The 20,717-nt window shown below is 42.6% G+C and overlaps 1 pseudogene; it reads right to left on the bottom strand.

The window, feature by feature from the left end:
- Positions 1–5,930: 5,930 nt before the first annotated feature.
- LOC106603650 (atlastin-3 pseudogene) lies at positions 5,931–19,155 on the bottom strand (annotated as a pseudogene).
- Positions 19,156–20,717: the final 1,562 nt, after the last annotated feature.

The following is a 20,717-nucleotide window of genomic DNA, read 5'->3' as shown; positions in this document are numbered from 1 at the left end:
AGTGTCTCAATGTAGTCTTAGCCAAATCTAGTTGAAGGCCAACAAGGAGAGAATCAATTCCTTCATTCATTTGGGTGGCAGGGTCATAGGAATGTTAAGCCCTTGTGGTTTACGTACCTAAATTAAGCAGGATTAAAGGGAGCTGATTCAATCGGATGCTCTGTGCTTTGTGACATGGAGGAGAGACCAAGGCTCTTAGGTAGTAATATCCAAGGACATAAGAGGAGCTTTCTCCAGGGAATTAAAGGCCTAAACCTCTTACACCTTTCATCTTAAAGCTCTTATGGTGAAGCAGGGATTGATAGGGATTTTATTTTCAATAAAAGAAGGAAAGACAAATAATGTCTCAGTAGTCTGTCCTCGTGTGTTCTTCTTGAAGGAGACGGAGCAGTAGAAAAAGGATTCTTTGGCACATGGAATTTATTTATTTTGGCAGTTGTTTAATCCCAGTTTACCTTTATTTTCCCCTAATTTCACAGTATCATTTGAAACAAACGTTCAGACACTGTCATGTAGGATTATATGTTTTCTGTCAAAGGGGGACTTCCTGCAAAGTCCTTTATCTATAAGCCCCAAGTGCGTATCTTCCAACCATCTGACTTTACTCGCTTTCAGGCATTAGTTACAAGTAGATTATCAAGTAGCCAGAGCTGCTGCCATGCCTGGGATTTCTGGCAGGTGATGTAAGAGCGAGGCTCTGGCCAGGGTGATCCGCTCAACCCCTCACACATGCGAGTGATCGTTCGGATGAGCACAGCCCACCTGTCCTTTCCGGCCTGCCAGGACTGAGCGACTGTCTCTCCCACCGCCCACAGCTGTTGTCCCCCTCTCCACCACCCCAGCATGCCAGGCGTGCACTTGGCCAGTCTGGCTGAGGAGGGAAGGCTGCCATTGGTCGGGAGGGAGTGTACTGTATCAGAACGATGGTGTGTAGTCAGTGTACCCTTTCCACTCCCATGGTGGCGCAGAGACAGATTTCGGGCAGCCCTCCTCCCTCCCTCGCCTCCTCTCATATCCAGGGCATGTGACGTACTGACATCTGCACAGAGAGGCGAGTCGGCTTGGGAGAGAGAGATAGGCGCTGGCCCCCTGCCATGCTTGCAGATGCTCCAGTACGGTATCTTAGGCTACAGTACCACTTGGGTCTGCTCCATTGCATTATCCCTTTCCCCATCCCCCTCTCTGCTTACCCATGGCGAGAGACCTGCTGAGCTAATGCTAATTATCATGGATAGATTTTAGATCGCCTCGATCTCATGTGGATTAGCATTGTGAGTGGCTCACTCAATCATCCCATCCACTGTAAATGACACATAGTCCAAGACTATCGTTTCATAGACATTTCAGGACATACATTGTCTGGTTTCTCATGCTGATAAGAATATAGCATGGGTATGTTGTTTTCAATCATAGGCTTGTAGGATGTGTACTGTAGAATAGATAGCAGAGGCCTTGGATGTCAAATATAGCTAATAAAGTGAAAGGTTTTATTCTCTTCTTTTTTAAGACTCTCTAGCTGAGACCATATTTAAGAAGCTTTTGCCAAACTTTGCCCTGGTACAATATCATAAATCTTATCCATGAAATAGCACTCGTATCCAACAAAAACGTAAAAGCATTTGAAAAGACTATATTTAGACAGCATTACTTACATTTCACTAATTAATTTGTTGTGTTTTGCTGTAAGTTGAATGTGTACCATGACCCACCGCAATTTATGGAAATTGATTCACCTCTTTGTACATAAACCCCAAACGTTCAAAACCACTGAGATCGTCTGCTTGTTAGCTATGTATGCTCCTCTGCTTCTTGGAAAGCAATTTCTTGTCATAAATTCAGCCTGTCTGGTTATAAATGTTAGCATAACATTTGGAAGGAAATGTGTATGCTATAGGGCTAGTAAGAGCATGTAAGAGACTGAGAAATGGTGTTGCTTTCTGGTCGACACAACTTTAGTATCCATAGCCTAGTTGTTTGCTGCAAAGTAATCATATTTTAAATCATTGTGGATTAGGTAAGACAGTCTATGGCACTGATGTAAATTCATTGTCCTGAATAGTTTGAATATACTTTGAAGATAAATGAACCCTCTATTTGTTGTGCCGGTGTATGACATTGTAGCCTATATTGCAGTTTGTCATTGTATTTACCCTGCTGACAAAGTATATAGTTACTATTCATTCTGAAAAAGTGAGATTGAGATAAAAAATGTAAAAGGATAAAGAAAATGTACTATGTGTATTTCAATACATGTGATACTGTATTTTTCTAGGGCTGAGCCCACCACCTCCTCTTTGGTTGTGTAGTATCCAGTTTTACAAAGCCTCCAATTTTATGGACACAACTCTTTATCCTGGCACAAAGTAGTATGAAAACAACATCACAGACCAATAAAAACAGATAGGGTGTAAACCACTCCCACATGTCTTCCACCCACATTCCAATTGTAAGTACAGAGGATATTGGAATAAAGTTAGATAATACCATGTTGTAAGAGAACTGAAATTATAATTTGAAGAATACAAATTCATACCACTTAGCTAATGCCACTCCAGTTAAAGTCTTTGAGTTCATTAAAATACTGTGACTATTGTCTGTGCCTAATTTTCAGGGAAATGAAGTAGTCGTCATTCCAATTGATAAAACATTGACATATTTTATTTGACTCACAACACTGTGAAAGAAAAGTGATGAGATGAGGAATGGAATGAGAAAGATTGCGCAAATGTGGATGGAGGAGTGTGAGAGTTTTAAGGAATGCTGACAGTCCAGGCTAGACCCATAACAGCTCTGGAGCCATTGTGGACTACTAGAGGATTTTCCACACAATTTTTAGCTCCATGACACAAGTGTCTGTGCTAAGCAAGCAACCCCACATTCCTTTCTCGCTGTCTCTGTCTCTCCCCACTGGGCACAGACGTCAGTTCAACGTCTAGTTTTAATTTACATTTTGATTGAGTTGTCAACTAATGTAAATTCAACATGAAAACATTGGATTTAGGTTCAAAGTTCAGTAAAAATTGACAAAAATTCCCTAACTTCATTTTTAATTTTTATTACATGGAAACGACGTTGATTAAACCAGTTTGTTTCCAGTCGGTAGCTCTCTTTCTCCGTCACACCCATCTATCCCTCAATCATCCCATCCTATCTCACAAAGTTCTTCACAATGACACCACCCTGTCAGAAGCACTAATTCTCTCAAGCCGAACACATTTCAATTATAGAAATGAAATAAAAAAGAGAATCATCGAGAAGTGGAATGAATGGCTTCCAATTTGTGCCAAAAACGTCAAAGTATGTCAGTGTCCATCAAATCAATTGTATTTGTCACATACATGTGTTTAGCAGATGTTATTGCAGGTGAGCGAAATTATTGTGTTTCTAGCTCCGACAGTGCAGTAACACCTAACAAGTAATATCTAACAATTTCACAACAATACACACAAATCTAAAATAAAGGAATGGAATAAAGAAAATATAAATATTTGGGCGAGCAACGGCAGAGCGCCATAGACTAAGATACAGTAGAATAGGATAGAATACAGTATATACACATGAGATAAGTAATGCAAAATATGCAAACATTATTAAAGTGGCCAGTGATTTCAAGTCTATGTATATAGGGCAGCAGCCTCTAATGGCTATTTAACAGTCTGATGGCCTTGAGATAGAAGCTCTTTTTCAGTCTATCGGTCCCAGCTTTGATGCACCTGTACTGACCTCGCCTTCTGGATGATAGCGGGGTGAACAGGCAGTGACTCGGGTGGTTGTTGTCCTTGATGATCTTTTTGGCCATCCTGTGACATCGGGTGCTGTGAGTGTCCTGGTGGGCAGGTAGTTTGCCCGCGGTGACACGTTGGGCAGACCGCACCACCCTCTGGAGAGCCCTGCAGTTGCGGGCGGTGCATGAGAGTGGTGGTGACAGAAGAGTGAGCTAATTTCCATTAGATGCCCCCGCTACCAAAGTCAAACTGCCTGGTGGCACAGAAAGGTGGCACGTTGCCTTAAACTGAGGGCACGGTTGAGGATTTTCCTTTAGTCTACTGTGGCATGTCATATTCATTGTAGTCAGAGGTACTGTGAACATTCTGAAATGACAGAGGTATAATGAGTCAAGTCAAGGCCATTCACCACACACAATGACTTAATCAGGCATATGTATGCATGATCTATATCTCCCTTCTGCCTTTAAATGAACAGTTCTTTAAAGAAATTAAGTTATGGCTTTGTCAGTCTGCCTCCTGCCTTTACAATGTGTGGGAGTGCAGCGTGAAACATTTCACTCACCTGCTGCTGAGGACAACTGCAACATATTAGGTCAAAACATTCTCTTCCCTATATATTTTCGTCACTTGTTGACGTCCATTTGTTGGGAGTGTGGCGCGTGCAAAATCACCACAGGCATTTCAGGAATGATGGAGAAAATCATCTTGAGTGTCATGCTAATGCGGAGTATCTAAACTCAGCAAAAAATGAAACGTCCCTTTTTCAGGACCCTGTCTTTCAAAGATAATTCGTAAAAATCCAAATAACTTCACAGATCTTCATTGTAAAGGGTTTAAACACTGTTTCCCATGCTTGTTCAATGAACCATAAACAATTTATGAACATGCACCTGTGGAACGGTCGTTAAGACACTAACAGCTTACAGACGGTAGGCAATTAAGGTCACGGTTATGAAAACTTAGGACACTAAAGAGGCCTTTCTACTGACTCTGAACAACACCAAAATAAAGATGCCAGGGTCCCTGCTCATCTGCATGAACGTGCCTTAGGCAAGCTGCAAGAAGGCATGAGGACTGCAGATGTGGCCAGGGTAATAAATTGCAATGTCCGTACTGTGAGACGCCTAAGACAGCGCTACAGGGAGACAGGATGGACAGCTGATCGTCCTCACAGTGGCAGACCACATGTAACAACACCTGCACAGGATTGGTACATCCGAACATTACACCTGCGGGACAGGTACAGGATGGCAACAACAACTACCCGAGTTACACCAGGAACACACAATCCCTCAATCAGTGCTCAGACTGTCCGCAATAGGCTGAGAGAGTCTGGATTGAGGGCTTGTAGGCCTGTTGTAAGGCAGGTCCTCACCAGACATCACCGGCAACAATGTCGCCTATGGGCACAAACCCACTGTCGCTGGACCAGACAGGACTGGCAAAAAGTGCTCTTCACTGACGAGTCGCGGTTTTGTCTCACCAGGGGTGATGGTCGGATTCGTATTTATCGTTGAAGGAATGAGCGTTACACCGAGGCCTGTACTCTGGAGCGGGATCGATTTGGAGGTGGAGGGTCTGTCATGGTCTGGGGCGGTGTGTCACAGCATCATCGGATTGGGCTTGTTGTCATTGCAGGCAATCTCAACGCTGTGCGTTACAGGGAAGACATCCTCCTCCCTCATGTGGTACCCTTCCTGCAGGCTCATCCTGACATTACCCTCCAGCATGACAATGCCACTAGCCATACTGCTCATTCTGTGCCTGATTTCCTGCAAGTCAGGAATGTCAGTGTTCTGCCATGGCCAGCGAAGAGCCCAGATCTCAATCCCATTGAGCACATCTGGGACCTGTTGGATCGGAAGCTGAGGGCTAGGCCCATCCTCCCCAGAAATGTCTGAGAACTTGCAGGTGCCTTGTGGAAGAGTGGGGTAACATCTCACAGCAAGAACCGGCAAATCTGGTGCAGTCCATGAGGAGGAGATGCACTGCAGTACTTAATGCAGCTGGTGGCCACACCAGATACTGACTTACTTTTGATTTTGACCCCTCCTTTGTTCAGGGACACATTATTTAATTTATGTTAGTCACATGTCTGTGGAACTTGTTCAGTTTATGTCTCATTTGTTGAATCTTGTTATGTTCATACAAATATTTACACATGTTAAGTTTGTTGAAAATAAACGCAGTTGACAGTGAGAGGACATTTCTTTTTTTGCTGAGTTTATTTTATAAACATCATTGCCCCCTGGTGCGGATGGGAAAATACTAATGTCATCACCATCCACAACATCACATAACTATTCCTCAAAGATATGCCACACACGTGCGATAGATTTTTCTATGAGCGATTCCCATGCAATTTCAAATACTATCCGAGCTTTTATGTATCCGTATTGTTTTGATGTTACTTGTCATACTCATAATAAGGTTTAATTCTAAAGTACTTCCTCTATTTTTTCCTCTCTTGGGTGGTCCATCTAATTTCTCCTATCCAATCAAGGCACCAACACCAAAGCAATGCCTCCCTCCTTTCCCTTAGAGACCCACCCAACATTTTCTCTGGGCTAAATGCTTTAATGACAGCCTGGCCCAGGGAACTCTTAGTTTAGTTGCCCTGTCAGGTCACCCTGTACAGCTCACGGTGTACCTGTTAGTGCAAAACACCTGCCCACAGTCACTTAAAGTCAGTCCTCTGTGAAACAGGCAAAGAACCCACTAAATTGGCATGACAGCAGAAGAATCATAGAGCAAAACGCCAGGCTGCAGTTTGCTGGCAGGCAAGTTTTTTAGACATAGTAATAGCCCCTAGATATATTGAGCTGCCTGTCTGCACTCTCTTCTTTCTTCTTTGTCTTTGCTCTTTAGTGTTTCACTTCAAAGCTCTACTGCATTAAGTGGAGCCTATGTTGTCTATTTGAAGCCTTTCTCCACTTCTCTTCCTGAGACAAATCAAATCAAATTTATTTATATAGCCCTTCTTACATCAGCTGATATCACAAAGTGCTGTACAGAAACCCAGCCTAAAACCCCAAACAGCAAGCAATGCAGGTGTAGAAGCACGGTGGCTAGGAAAAACTCCCTAGAAAGGCCAAAACCTAGGAAGAAACCTAGAGAGGAACAAGGCTATGAGGGGTGGACAGTCCTCTTCTGGCTGTGCCGGGTGGAGATTATAACAGCACATGGGCTAGATGTTCAAATGTTCATAAATGACCAGCATTGTCAAATAATAATAATCATAGTAGTTGTCGAGGGTGCAACAAGTCAGTAACACAAGAGTAAGTGTCAGTTGGCTTTTTCATAGCCGATCTTTGAGAGTATCTCTACCGCTCCTGCTGTCTCTAGAGAGTTGAAAACAGCAGGTCTGGGACAGGTAGCACGTCCGGTGAATAGGTCAGGGTTCCAGCAGGTCTGGGACAACAGGTCTGCGACAGGTAGCACGTCCGGTGAACAGGTCAGGGTTCCATAGCTGCAGGCAGAACAGTTGGAACTGGGGACAGCAAGAAGTCATCAAGCCAGGTAGTCCTGAGGCATGGTCCTAGGGCTCAGGTCCTCCGAGAGAGAGAAAGAAAGAAAGAAAAAGAGAGAATTAGAGAGAGCATATTTAAATTCACACAGGACACCGGAAAAGACAAGAGAAATACTCCAGATGTGACAGACTGACCCTAGCCCCCCGACACATAAACTACTGCAGCATAAATACTGGGGCTGAGACAGGAGGGGTCAGGAGACACTGTGGCCCCATCCGATGAAACCTGTTTGGCCCGGACAGGGCCAAACAGGTAGGATATAACCCCACCCACTTTGCCAAAGCACAGCCTCCACACCACAGGAGGGATATCTCCAACCACCAACATACCATCCCGGGACAAGGCCGAGTATAGCCCACAAAGATCTCCGCCACGGCACAGCCCAAGGTGGGGCGCCAACCCAGACAGGAAGACCACGTCAGTGACTCAACTCACTCAAGTGACGCACCCCTCCCAGGGACGGCATGGAAGAACACCAGTAAGCCAGTGACTCAGCCCCCGTAATAGGGGTAGAGGCAGAGAATCCCAGTGGAAAGAGGGGAAACCGGCCAGGCAGAGACAGCAAGGGCGGTTCGTTGCTCCAGCCTTTCCGTTCACCTTCACACCCCTGGGCCAGACTACACTTAATCATAGGACCTACTGAAGAGATATGTCTTCAGTAAAGACTTAAAGGTTGAGACTGAGTCTGCATCTCTCACATGGGTAGGCAGACTATTCCATAAAAATGGAGCTCTATAGGAGAAAGCCCTGCCTCCAGCTGTTTGCTTAGAAATTCTAGGAACAATTAGGAGGCCCGCGTCTTGTGACCGTAGCTTACGTGTAGGTATGTACGGCAGGACCAAATCGGAAAGATAGGTAGGAGCAAGCCCATGTAATGCTTTGTAGGTTAGCAGTAAAACCTTGAAATCAGCCCTTGCCTTAACAGGAAGCCAGTGTAGGGAGGCTAGCACTGGAGTAATATGATCAAATTTTTTGGTTCTAGTCAGGATTCTAGCAGCCGTATTTAGCACTAACTGAAGTTTATTTAGTGCTTTATCCGGGTAGCCGGAAAGTAGAGCATTGCAGTAGTCCAACCTAGAAGTAACAAAGGCATGGATTAATTTTTCTGCGTCATTTTTGGACAGAACGTTTCTGATTTTTGCAATGTTACGTAGATGGAAAAAAGTTGTCCTTGAAACAGTCTTGATATGTTCTTCAAAAGAGAGATCAGGGTCCAGAGTAACGCCTAGGTCCTTCACAGTTTTATTTGAGACGACTGTACAACCATACAGATTAATTGTCAGATTCAACAGAAGATCTCTTTGTTTCTTGGGACCTAGAACAAGCATCTCTGTTTTGTCCGAGTTTAAAAGTAGAAAGTTTGCAGCCATCCACTTCTTTATGTCTGAAACACAGGCTTCTAGCGAGGGCAATTTTGGGGCTTCACCATGTTTCATTGAAATGTACAGCTGTGTGTCGTCCGCATAGCAGTGAAATTTAACATTATGTTTTCGAATGACATCCCCAAGAGGTAAAATATATAGTGAAAACAATAGTGGTCCTAAAACGGAACCTTGAGGAACACCGAAATTTACAGTTGATTTGTCAAAGGACAAACCATTCAGAGAGACAAACTGATATCTTTCCGACAGATAAGACCTAAACCAGGCCAGAACTTGTCCATGTAGACCAATTTGGGTTTCCAATCTCTCCAAAAGAATGTGGTGATCGATGGTATCAAAAGCAGCACTAAGATCGAGGAGCACGAGGACAGACGCAGAACCTCGGTCTGACGTCATTAAAAGGTAATTTACCACCTTCACAAGTGCAGTCTCAGTGCTATGATGGGGTCTAAAACCAGACAGAAGCGTTTCGTGTACATTGTTTGTCTTCAGGAAGGCAGTGAGTTGCTGCGCAACAGCTTTTTCTAAAATTTTTGAGAGGAATGGAAGATTCGATATAGCCCGATAGTTTTTTATAATTTCTGGGTCAAGATTTGGCTTTTTCAAGAGAGATTTGGCTTTTTCATCCGGTGGATAGAGAGCCGTTTATTATGTTCAACATAGGAGGGCCAAGCACAGAAAACAGCTCTTTCAGTAGTTTAGTTGGAATAGGGTCCAGTATGCAGCTTGAAGGTTTAGAGGCCATGATTATTTTCATCATTGTGTCAAGAGATATAGTACTAAAACACTTTAGTGTCTCCCTTGATCCTTGGTCCTGGTAGGGTTGTGCAGACTCAGGACAACGGAGCTTTGGAGGAATTTGCAGATTTAAAGAGGAGTCCGTAATTTGCTTTCTAATGATGATGATCTTTTCCTCAAAGAAGTTCATGAATTCATCACTGCTGAAGTGAAAGCCATCCTCCATTTGCGAAGGCTGCTTTTTAGTTAACTTTGCGACAGTATCAAAAAGAAATTTCGGATTGTTCTTATTTTCCTCAATTAAGTTGGAAAAATAGGATGATCGAGCAGCAGTGAGGGCTCTTCGATACTGCACGGTACTGTCTTTCCAAGCTAGTCGGAGGACTTCCAGTTTGGTGTGGCGCCATTTCCGTTCCAATTTTCTGGAAGCTTGCTTCAGAGCTCGTGTATTTTCTGTATACCAGGGAGCTAGTTTCTTATGACAAATGTTTTTAGTTTTTAGGGGTGCAACTGCATCTAGGGTATTGCGCAAGGTTAAATTGAGTTCCTCGGTTAGGTGGTTAACTGATTTTTGTCCTCTGACGTCCTTGGGTAGGCAGAGGGAGTCTGGAAGGGCATCAAGGAATCTTTGGGTGGTCTGAGAATTTATAGCACGACTTTTAATGCTTCTTGGTTGGGGTCTGAGCAGATTATTTGTTGCGATTGCGAACGTAATAAAATGGTGGTCCGATAGTCCAGGATTATGAGGAAAAACATTAAGATCCACAACATTTATTCCATGGGACAAAACTAGGTCCAGAGTATGACTGTGGCAGTGAGTAGGTCCAGAGACATGTTGGACAAAACCCACTGAGTCGATGATGGCTCCGAAAGCCTTTTGGAGTGGGTCTGTGGACTTTTCCATGTGAATATTAAAGTCACCAAAAATGTGAATATTATCTGCGATGACTACAAGGTCCGATAGGAATTCAGGGAACTCAGTGAGGAACGCTGCATATGGCCCAGGAGGCCTGTAAACAGTAGCTATAAAAAGTGATTGAGTAGGCTGCATAGATTTCATGACTAGAAGCTCAAAAGACGAAAACGTCGTTGTTTTTTGGGGGGTAAATTTAAATTTGCTATCATAAATGTTAGCAACAATATGATCACTAGTGTAACCAGGGGGTGAGGCCTCATTTAACACAGTAAATTCATCAGGCTTAAGCCATGTTTCAGTCAGGCCAATCACATCAAGATTATGATCAGTGATTAGTTCATTGACTATAACTGCCTTTGAAGTGAGGGATCTAACATTAAGTAGTCCTATTTTGAGATGTGAGGTATCACGATCTCTTTCAATAATGGCAGGAATGGAGGAGGTCTTTATTCTAGTGAGATTGCTAAAGCGAACACCGCCATGTTTAGTTTTGCCCAACCTAGATCGAGGCACAGACACGGTCTCAATGGGGATAGCTGAGCTGACTACACTGACTGTGTTAGTGGCAGACTCCACTAAGCTGGCAGGCTGGCTAACAGCCTGCTGCCTGGCCTGCACCCTATTTCATTGTGGAGCTAGAGCCCTGTCTATGTTCGTAGATAAGATGAGAGCACCCCTCCAGCTAGGATGGAGTCCGTCACTCCTCAACAGGCCAGGCTTGGTCCTGTTTGTGGGTGAGTCCCAGAAAGAGGGACAATTATCTACAAATTCTATCTTTTGGGAGGGGCAGAAAACAGTTTTCAACCAGCGATTGAGTTGTGAGACTCTGCTGTAGAGCTCATCACTCCCCCTAACTGGGAGGAGGCCAGAGACAATTAATCGATGCCGACACATCTTTCTAGCTGATTTACACGCTGAAGCTATGTTGCGCTTGGTGACCTCTGACTGTTTCAGCCTAACATCGTTGGTGCCGACGTGGATAACAATATCTCTATACACTCGCCAGTTTTAGCTTTAGCCAGCACCGTCTTTAGATTAGCCTTAACGTCGGTAGCCCTGCCCCCTGGTAAACAGTGTATGATCGCTGGATGATTCGTTTTAAGTCTAATACTGCGGGTAATGGAGTCGCCAATGACTAGGGTTTTCAATTTGTCAGAGCTAATGGTGAGAGGCTTCGGCGTCTCAGACCCCACAACGGGAGGAGCAGAGACCAGAGAAGTTTCGGCCTCCGACTCCGACTCGCTTAATGGGGAGAACCGGTTGAAAGTTTCTGTCGACTGAATAAGCGACACCGGTTGAGCATTCCTACAGCGTTTCCCTCCAGAAGCCATGAGAAAGTTGTCAGGCTGCGGGGTTTATACTAACGTTACTATCTGTACTTACTGGTGGCACAGACGCTGTTTCATCTTTTCCTACACTAAAATTACCCTTGCCTAACGATTGCGTCTGAAGCTGGGCTTGCAGCACAGCTATCCTTGCCGTAAGGCGATCGTTCTCCTGTATATTATGAATACAGCGACTGCAATTAGAAGGCATCATGTTAATGTTACTTAGCTTCGGCTGTTTGAAGTCCTGACGAACCATGTCCAGATAAAACCTCCGGGGTGAAAAAGTTGAGTGAGGGAAAAACTAAAAATATACGGTAATGAAAAATTAAAAACCGTGAAGTAGTCAGGTAGCAAAGTAAGATCGGCAACAAAACGTAAACAAGTCTGCAAGTTGTGACCGGACACACTTCGGTATTGGGATGTAATGTATAGGTGGAGTAGCATAGTATTGGCGCGTCTTTTCTTGTATGCCTTTTATTCAGTGGCTCAACTTGTTTACCATTGGCTTAGAGCCTGTGGGGCATCATATTCACATTTAAAAACAGTATGTCTTCATCAATCAAAACAGAAACATGATGTTTGGCCCAGTTGTAAACGGACCGAACATTTTCCTCACCTGGCCAATCCAGATGGAAGATGGGCTACCCCTCTAGAGTCTGGTTCCTCTCAAGTTTACTTCCCATCTAGGGTGTGTTTCCTTGCCAGTGTGTCTCTGTTTTTATTTTGTTGATTTCAGGCAGCATTACAGTTTTGCACTTGTATGTCCTTGCTGATTGTTGTCCTTTTTGTAGTGAAATGCTGCCCTCTTGAGGTTAGACTGTAACCATCATCCTTGTTGTAGATCAGGACTGTTCAATTACACTCCTGGAGTAACAAAACATTTCTGGTTTCTTCTCTTTCTGCTGATCAGGTACTGATTCAGACATGGGAGTAGGGTAGAGTTGGGTAAGTTGATACATATTTTCATTCAGCATCACTCTGTCAAGGGAAATATAGTAGAGCCGTGAGAGAGAGCAAGTTAAGCCGCTACCTTTTTAAAACCATGTATATTTTACATTTACATTTAAGTCATTTAGCAGACGCTCTTATCCAGAGCGACTTACAAATTGGTGCATTCACCTTATAATATCCAGTGGAACAACCACTTTACAATAGTGCATCTAAATCTTTTAAGGGGGTTTAGAAGGATTACTTTATCCTATCCCAGGTACAATGGAACTTCTAGAACTATGTTGATTTATCTGGATTCTGAGGAAGAGGTATCTTGCCTTTTATTGTACCTCTATGCTTATAAGTAGTTTTTTGGCTGACAGGTCACTGAAGCGCCTCACAATACCCATCACCTGCTTACACACAAAACAGTTAAGAAAACGGTTCCCATAAAATCAAAATGATCACAAGTTCCTCTGAAAAATCTTACATATAACATCTTTGGAGCATTTATTTCTCAAGTGCAACTAACATCTCTTAACCAACCTTCCAAGTTCAGAAGTAATGTACCATATGACATTTTGGTCAAGTTACAAGCAGTGAAGCAGTTTAAAAATTAAAGGATAACAGTGGAATGCATTAGCACTTGCACAGCCAAGTGGGCTTGTGTTTTAAAGTGGGCTTGTGTTTTAGAATCACCAATCGTGGTATCAAGAAAGAAGAGAAAGCAGTACAAGGAATACCTGACATGGATAAGGGGAAGCAAATAAGGTGCATAATGCAAAACTGGGAATGGGAAGGAATGTGCACAAGGCCACAGAGCAGTATAAAGAGACCAGCATTAAGTAAAAAAGATCTGGCTACATGTATAACTGGTATACCCCATTACAGCACAGCATAGGTAAATTGCATCAGGAGGATACACTGCTTAAGTCTAACATGACTTAAAAGCGCCCTGGCCAGCCTCCTAGTACTAAGCATTGGTCACAAAGGATACATAGATTATGATGCATTCAAATCCATGGCATGTCCAATAATACAATACTTGGGTCTAGTGTTTCTAAGTAAACATCACTGGGTTGTCTTTATAAATGAGGGGAAGTGTGTGAGAATGGCAGTGTCAGTCAATTTTAAAAACAGGTCCAGGGGAATAAACAACCCCATGGGTCTGAGAATGCACCTTGCCCCAGATACTCTGTAAGACTACGGTCTCATCTTTATGTAGATAGACGCTGATATAACCTTTGTATGCAGTGTAAAATTGTGCGATTGAAAAGATGCTGGTGAATGTGCATCATGTTGACCTCCCACTGCCATTATAATCATCTGTTGGTGTTGTAACAGCACCTTGTATGTTGGTTCCATTGGGTAGCATGGTAAGGCTTTAGTGCTGGGATGTGTGCTTGTGTTGTGCGCATGTTGTATTGCATTAAGATTAATAGGGTCAAGGCCATCTAGCTGGATTTCCTCATCTCAGCCACAGCTGGCCTCGACTTGTTCAATACCACAGTGGCCTGCTGCAGTATGATGCCTGCTGTCTGGTCGATGACTCCACCCAGCCCCCGGTATTTTCCCGAAAAGCGTATGAAGCTCCAGGTGAGCATGGCGACCATGGCCAGGCCCAAGACACAGTCACATATCAAAGCAATTGTAGCCAGGCCGATGAAGAGCAACAGCCCTGACAGCACGTACAGGAAGCACACAAGGACAAAAAGCACTGCGGGCGTCCGGAATGCACTGAAGACATTCTTTGACTCATTGTGCTTACTGAAAGACTGCCACAGTTCTACCAGCTCGGCCTCAAGCTGGTCTCGGTAGCGGTCGCAGAACTCCTGCCCTCCCATCTTCTTGGTGGAGGAGAAGACATGGAGGGACTCCTGGAGGAAGAAGTGGTGCTTCTCCTCCAGAGAGGCAGGAGCCACATAGGGAACGTCTCCCCCACAGACCTTCTCCATGTTCTTGTAATACTGGTCTTTGGCCGCTGCCACGGCTGCCAAGTTGTTGGCCTCTGCTGTGGCCTGCAGCATAGACTTCGGGTGTGGCAAGTCTTCACCCTGGTAGATCTTGATGTATGCCTTGAAGAACTCCAGCAGTCCCCTGCAGGTGACTTTGTTGCCGTTGATCTCTTTCTCAGCCAGGCTGTTAGGGTGCAGCAGTGTTGCGATGAGGTTGCGTAGCTCCTTTTTAAACTTGGGAGCCACATCACTAAGCTGGCCTTATATATCTTATATATATATATCTTTATATCACAAACACAATCAAAACCCTTTTTTAGTTAAAACATTTTAAGGATCTGTTTACAGAGGCTTAACACCTAACAAACACTTTGTACTTTAAAAAAAACTTTTAACATCCCAGCGATAATTCCTTGCTTTACACCTTGGAAGAAAACACTTAAATTTGCTCAAGTTACCCCAAAGCAAACTTTTCACTATATTAGCCCACACAGTTACAAGGATGCACTTTCATGCTAGATTTAGGACCTCATAATGACGCTTATAGAGACCCCAACTGGTGAATATAACAAATCTTAAAATGATCTATACTGAACAAAAATATAAACGCAACATGTAAAGTGTAGTTCCCATGTTTCATGAGCTAAAATAAAAAAATCCCAGATATGTTCCATACACACAAAACGCTTATTTCTCTCAAATGTTGTGCACAAATTTCTTTACATCCCTATTAGTGAGAATTTCTCCTTTGCCAATATAATCCATCCACCTGACAGTTGTGGCATATCAAGAAGTTCATTAAAAAGCATGATCATTAAATCAAATCTTATTTGTCACATGCGCGCGAATACAACAGGTGTAGAAGTTACTGAAATGCTTACTTACAAGCCCTTAACCAACCATGCAGTAAAGAAAAATAAGTGTGAAGTAAAAAGTAGATAAGTAAAACATTAAAATAACAAATAATTAAAGAGCATCAGTAAAATAACATTAGCGAGGCTATATACAGGGGGTACCGGTACAGAGTCAATGTGCGTGTGCACAGGTTAGTCGGGGTAGTTGAGGTAATATGTACATGTAGGTAGAGTTAAAGTGACACAGGTGTACCTTGAGCTGGGGACACTCGTTCAAACAGGCGTCTCTCTCTCACACACACACACACACACACACACACACACACACACACACACACACACACACACACACACACACACACGGCATCCCCAAAGCAATACCATTCTAACGGCCATGGTGCGTTGTCAGACTGCGAAGAGACATGGAGTTGCATGCATCAGTCCCTGTCATGGTGCCCTTCGAATTTGCTACAATATTATCCTCAATACCCTGCGTATGCCAACACCGTGGATAGTATATTTTCGAGAGTAACAGCTAGGCAGGCCATCAGCCTATATGTCGAAACAAAAGGTTAACTTACACATTTGTGAGTAATAGCATGGTGTTTTATATAGGCTACACATCCAATGAAGTAGTCTCCTAGGCCTATGTTTTTTATTTTTAATAATTATTTATTACAAAAAACACAAGGAAGGGGTAACATTAAAGTATTAAAACATGAAGGACAAACAATACAGCATCAAGACACTATCAAACATGTATCAGTCTTTCCGCAACAGAGACATCCTTATGTGTGAGGGTGCGTGTGCATGATAGTGATATAAAATATATGTCATAGTTTCCTTTTTCATGATCACAATCTTGTGAAACCCGAACCCTCCAAGATCCCCCCACAGATCCCCAATAGCTGTCCCTCAACCATTCGAGACCCCTCCCACAGCCCCCCCCCCCCCCCCCCACCAGAATATTTAAAATACAAATACAATTAATTCCATTCCCCACCCCCAAGAACCCCCCAATGCACCAACAACCAAGATAATGAACTAAAGAGAAAAAAGGAAAAGACAGAAGAAAACAGCAAACAACAATATAAAAAAAAATATAAGAAATAAATACATTTAAAACAAAGGACATCAAGGACAACTGAAATCATAACAGCAATGCCTACTTTATATGTTTGTGTGCACGTTTGGCACTATTACATGTATGTGTGTGTTCTTGTATGTGTTTATTTGAATGAGAGTGTGTGTACATGCATGTGTACAAACACCTGCCCGGCATCAGCCTCAGGCAAACCGGCATTAGTTGTAAAAACACTGCCACTTAGTGTCATTCAAATGTACTTTTATTATGTTTTATCTAGACTTTTTTTCCCCCTTTATCTTTTGACCGTCATTCTCTCTCACACAGCAACTCCACTCCCACTTGTCTCCAATTCCACATACCAACCCTCAGCTTCCCTCAGCCCATCCCATCTATCTCTGCTGGCCACACACTTTGTGTTTCTACGCAACACATATCTTTCAACTATGCTATGATGTTTAACGACAATTTCAATCTATCTAATCGAATAGAATCTACAGATTGTGTGTTGAAGATAAATACTTTTACTAAGAGTATTAGTATTTTAGTAACTGACAGACCAGATCTCCTGACAGTACTATTTCTAGGGTCAATTTTAGATCAATGCTATGCATTTCTTGCCATTCCTGAACCTGAGACCTGAAACAGGCTACCTGAGGGCAATACCAAAATAAATGGTCTATTGATTCTGTATCCTCACAACAAAATCTGCAGTGCTTTGATGATTTTATGCCCCAAATATTCAACATTTTGTTGGTAGCAAGAATTCTATATGATCATTTTAGCTGAAAAGCACAAAGTCTTGAATCTTGCGTTGTTTTATATATAATCAACTCATACACCCTGTACCATGGAATCGGTACATCAAAAATCTCTTCCCAACTATTTTGCAATCTGTATGGCACAGTTGTCAACATCCTGGTCCTTAAATGAAACTGGCATACTTTCCTATTTATGCTATTTTTATTCCTCCGCCAGTTTTGATCCTTTATATTGGGCAGACAGACCAGTCCCTTACCTCCTCCCGCTGCCACCCACCTCCTCCATTTTTGGGGCCATACTGTAATCAATTGGTTGTACTCTTGGATTGAGCAGACCTTCCCGTACAATTCTGATAACTCCATGAAGGACATAACTCTACCATTACAATTTACAATATAATTTAAGAACAAAATACCCTTTTCAAACATCTTTCCCATAAATACAGGTATTTTATCAACCAGCACATTTGAGTTCAGCCATAATATTCATTCTATCTTTTCAGGGGGGTGAAATTTAAATTGTAGCCAGATCTGCAATGCTTGTTTGAAAAAGACAGATACTCTGAAAAAAGTATCATTTTCAATTAATCGAAAATGAGACATGGCAATCTGCACAATGGCAAAAAGGCAATTTTTCAAGAATGGATGAGCTTTTGTTATTAATCTACTTGAGAACCATTTAGGGTTCAAGTAAAACTTCTGAATGAGTGAAGCTTTTAGAGAGAGAAAACGAGAAAGTGCTTTTATATTTAATAATCTCAACCCACCCAATTCATATTCATTATATAGATAGGCTCGTTTTATTTTGTCTGGTTTAGCGTCCCAGATAAAGCGAAATATGTTTTGCTCATATGATTTGAAAAACGAATCATCAGGAGTAGGCAGCGCCATAAGTAAGTGAGTAAACTGAGAAATGACTAAGGAGTTAATCAGGGCAATTTTTCCATAAATAGACAGGTATTTACCTCTCCATGGTTGCAGGATCTTGTCTATTTTTACACGTTTTCTATTGAAATTCATTGTGGAGAGCTTATTTATATCTTTTGTTATATGAATACCAAGTATGTCTACTTCATCATCAGCCCATTTTATAGGTAAGCTGCAAAGTAATGTAAAAGTTGTATTTAAGGATCCAATACGTAATATTGTACACTTATCATCATTCGGTTTTAGTCCAGAGAGTACAGAAAAGTTATCTAGATCTTCAATGAGACATTGCAGGGATCTAGCTTGCAGACTTAATATAAAACTTGAGTCATCGGCATACATGGACACCTTTGTTTTTAAGCCTTGGATTTCTAATCCTCTAATGTTGTTATTGGATCTGATTTTAAAAGCTAGCATTTCGATGGCCATAACAAATAGATATGGTGACAGCGGACACCCTTGTTTAACTCCTCTTGACAATTCAAAACTCTGAGAAGTAGCTGTTATTTACTATTTTACACCTGGGGTTGCTATACATTATTTTTACCCATTTTATAAGAGAATTACCGAAATTGAAAAAATCCAGGCATTTATAAATAAAATCCAGTCTTACTTTATCAAATGCCTTTCCAAAATCCACTATAAATACCATTCCTGGCTTCTTATGTGTTTCATGATGTTCTATTATTTCTAATAGTTGTCGTATATTATCTCCAATGTATCATCCATGTAAAAAACCTGTCTGATCAGGATGAACAATACCTGGTAAAACCCTTTTAATTCTGAGTGCTATGCATTTTGCTAGTATTTTTGCATCACAACATTGAAGTGTAAGGGGCCTCCAGTTTTTTAGATAGACCGGGTCTTTATATTTGCTATCTCCTAGGCCTATGTTTATTATCTTGTGAATGTAGGTCACGGAGAAGGATTGCGCGGGCTTCCCCCGAACCCCTGTCCTGGACCTTGCATAGCCACAGAGCAGGGGCACAGGGTTTGGGTAAAGCCTCGTCTGTGACAGTCATTTTAAGTCCCATTATTATTATTTAAAAAAAAGTTTTAACCTTTAATTAACTAGACAAGTCAGTTAAGAACAAATTCTTATTTTCAATGACGGCCTAGGAACAGTGGGTTAACTGCCTTGATCAGGGGCAGACCGACAGATTTTTATCTTCTCAGCTTGGGGATTCGATCTTGCAACCTTTCTGTTACTAGTCCAACGCTCTAACCACTAGGCTACCTGCCACCCCATTATTAAAACCTAACAGCCAACAGGTCTAGCCACTAGCATCTATGTGGTTAACAAGTGGTAGCCAAAATGAGCGGTATAACAAATAGTCTAACAGAGACAATGTCCTTGTTTTGGCATAACCTATACATCCTTCATTCCTCCCTCCTTGAAAACCAATAGATAGATAGTGAAAGGAGATGTTATGCTAGGCTACCAACAAAGTAATGTCAGATCAATGATTATTTCAAGAAAGGGAGAATCCGTCAATGAAGATATTCAAACAGCACTGCAGATTAGCTGGTTTGCGCATGCTGGAGTGGCACTTGAAGTTTCCTCTCCTCCCACGGTCACTTACCACTGGTAAAACCACTGCTTCATTGTTCATTCTTCCCGCAGCCATTGGATATGCCTATAATTTACTTTCACTTGCCCACTGTAATGTATTATTATCCTACAGGTCAGGGTATTCAATCTAGTGGGCCACTATATGTTTATAATGGGCTGTAGAATAGTGGTTTTGCAGCGAATTTGGAGAGCAGCTTGACGTGGGACTCCAGGATCCCAAGATAATTCATTATTTTTGTGTGCTCACCTAGGCTGCATTCCAAACACTTAACAGACACACCCTCTCCCCTCATCCCTCAAATGAAGTGGACACTTATGACGTCTGACGAATTTACACTTGCAGGGTAAGCAGCAAGAGAGGAAGGAATGAATTTTAAATGGACCACCCTTCCCGGAAATTCGTTACTCCTTAGTCCCGCGACGATTGTGTTTTCAGCCACCGGTAGCTTGTGGGTGCTTTATCACCGGATACAATTGCAATCAGTCAATATGAATTGACAACTATCATCAGAAATCAAGCGATATGAATCAGACAGTGGGGCGCCACCTGACCCACTAGTCGGTCAGAAGGTTCAAATCAATGTTTCATATCGTGGTGTAGATGTACTGTAGATTGAATTGCACTCAAGAATTGTTCTTCCCTACTATGGGTCATATTAGCGGGCTATCTCGGGGTTAACAACACTTTTAAAAATCCATTATGTACCTTTGACGAAGGGAAAGGTGTCACGATTCCCACCGACGGTGGCGCCCCCTCCTGCTCGGGTGGCGCTCGGCGGTCGTCGTCACCGGCCTATTAGCTACCACTGATTCCCTTTTTGGTTTTCCCTTCTTTTAGGTTTTGTGCACCTGTGTTTAGTTTGGTTAATTAGCGGGGCTATTTATGTTAGCTGGTCCGCTTCCGTGTTGTGCGGGATTATTTCTATTGTGACGGCTCATGTTCGTGTCGGCGCTATTTTACGCCGTGTGTATTTTCTCCCCTGTGTTTGGGAGTATTTTGTTTGATGAGTG

The sequence above is a fragment of the Salmo salar genome, chromosome 04 (genome assembly GCF_965601325.2).
Source record: "Salmo salar chromosome 04, fSalSal1, whole genome shotgun sequence".
NCBI classification, from domain to species: domain Eukaryota; kingdom Metazoa; phylum Chordata; class Actinopteri; order Salmoniformes; family Salmonidae; genus Salmo; species Salmo salar.
Note: the sequence above shows the minus strand (reverse complement) of the source record. Positions and strands in the feature narration are given on the sequence as shown.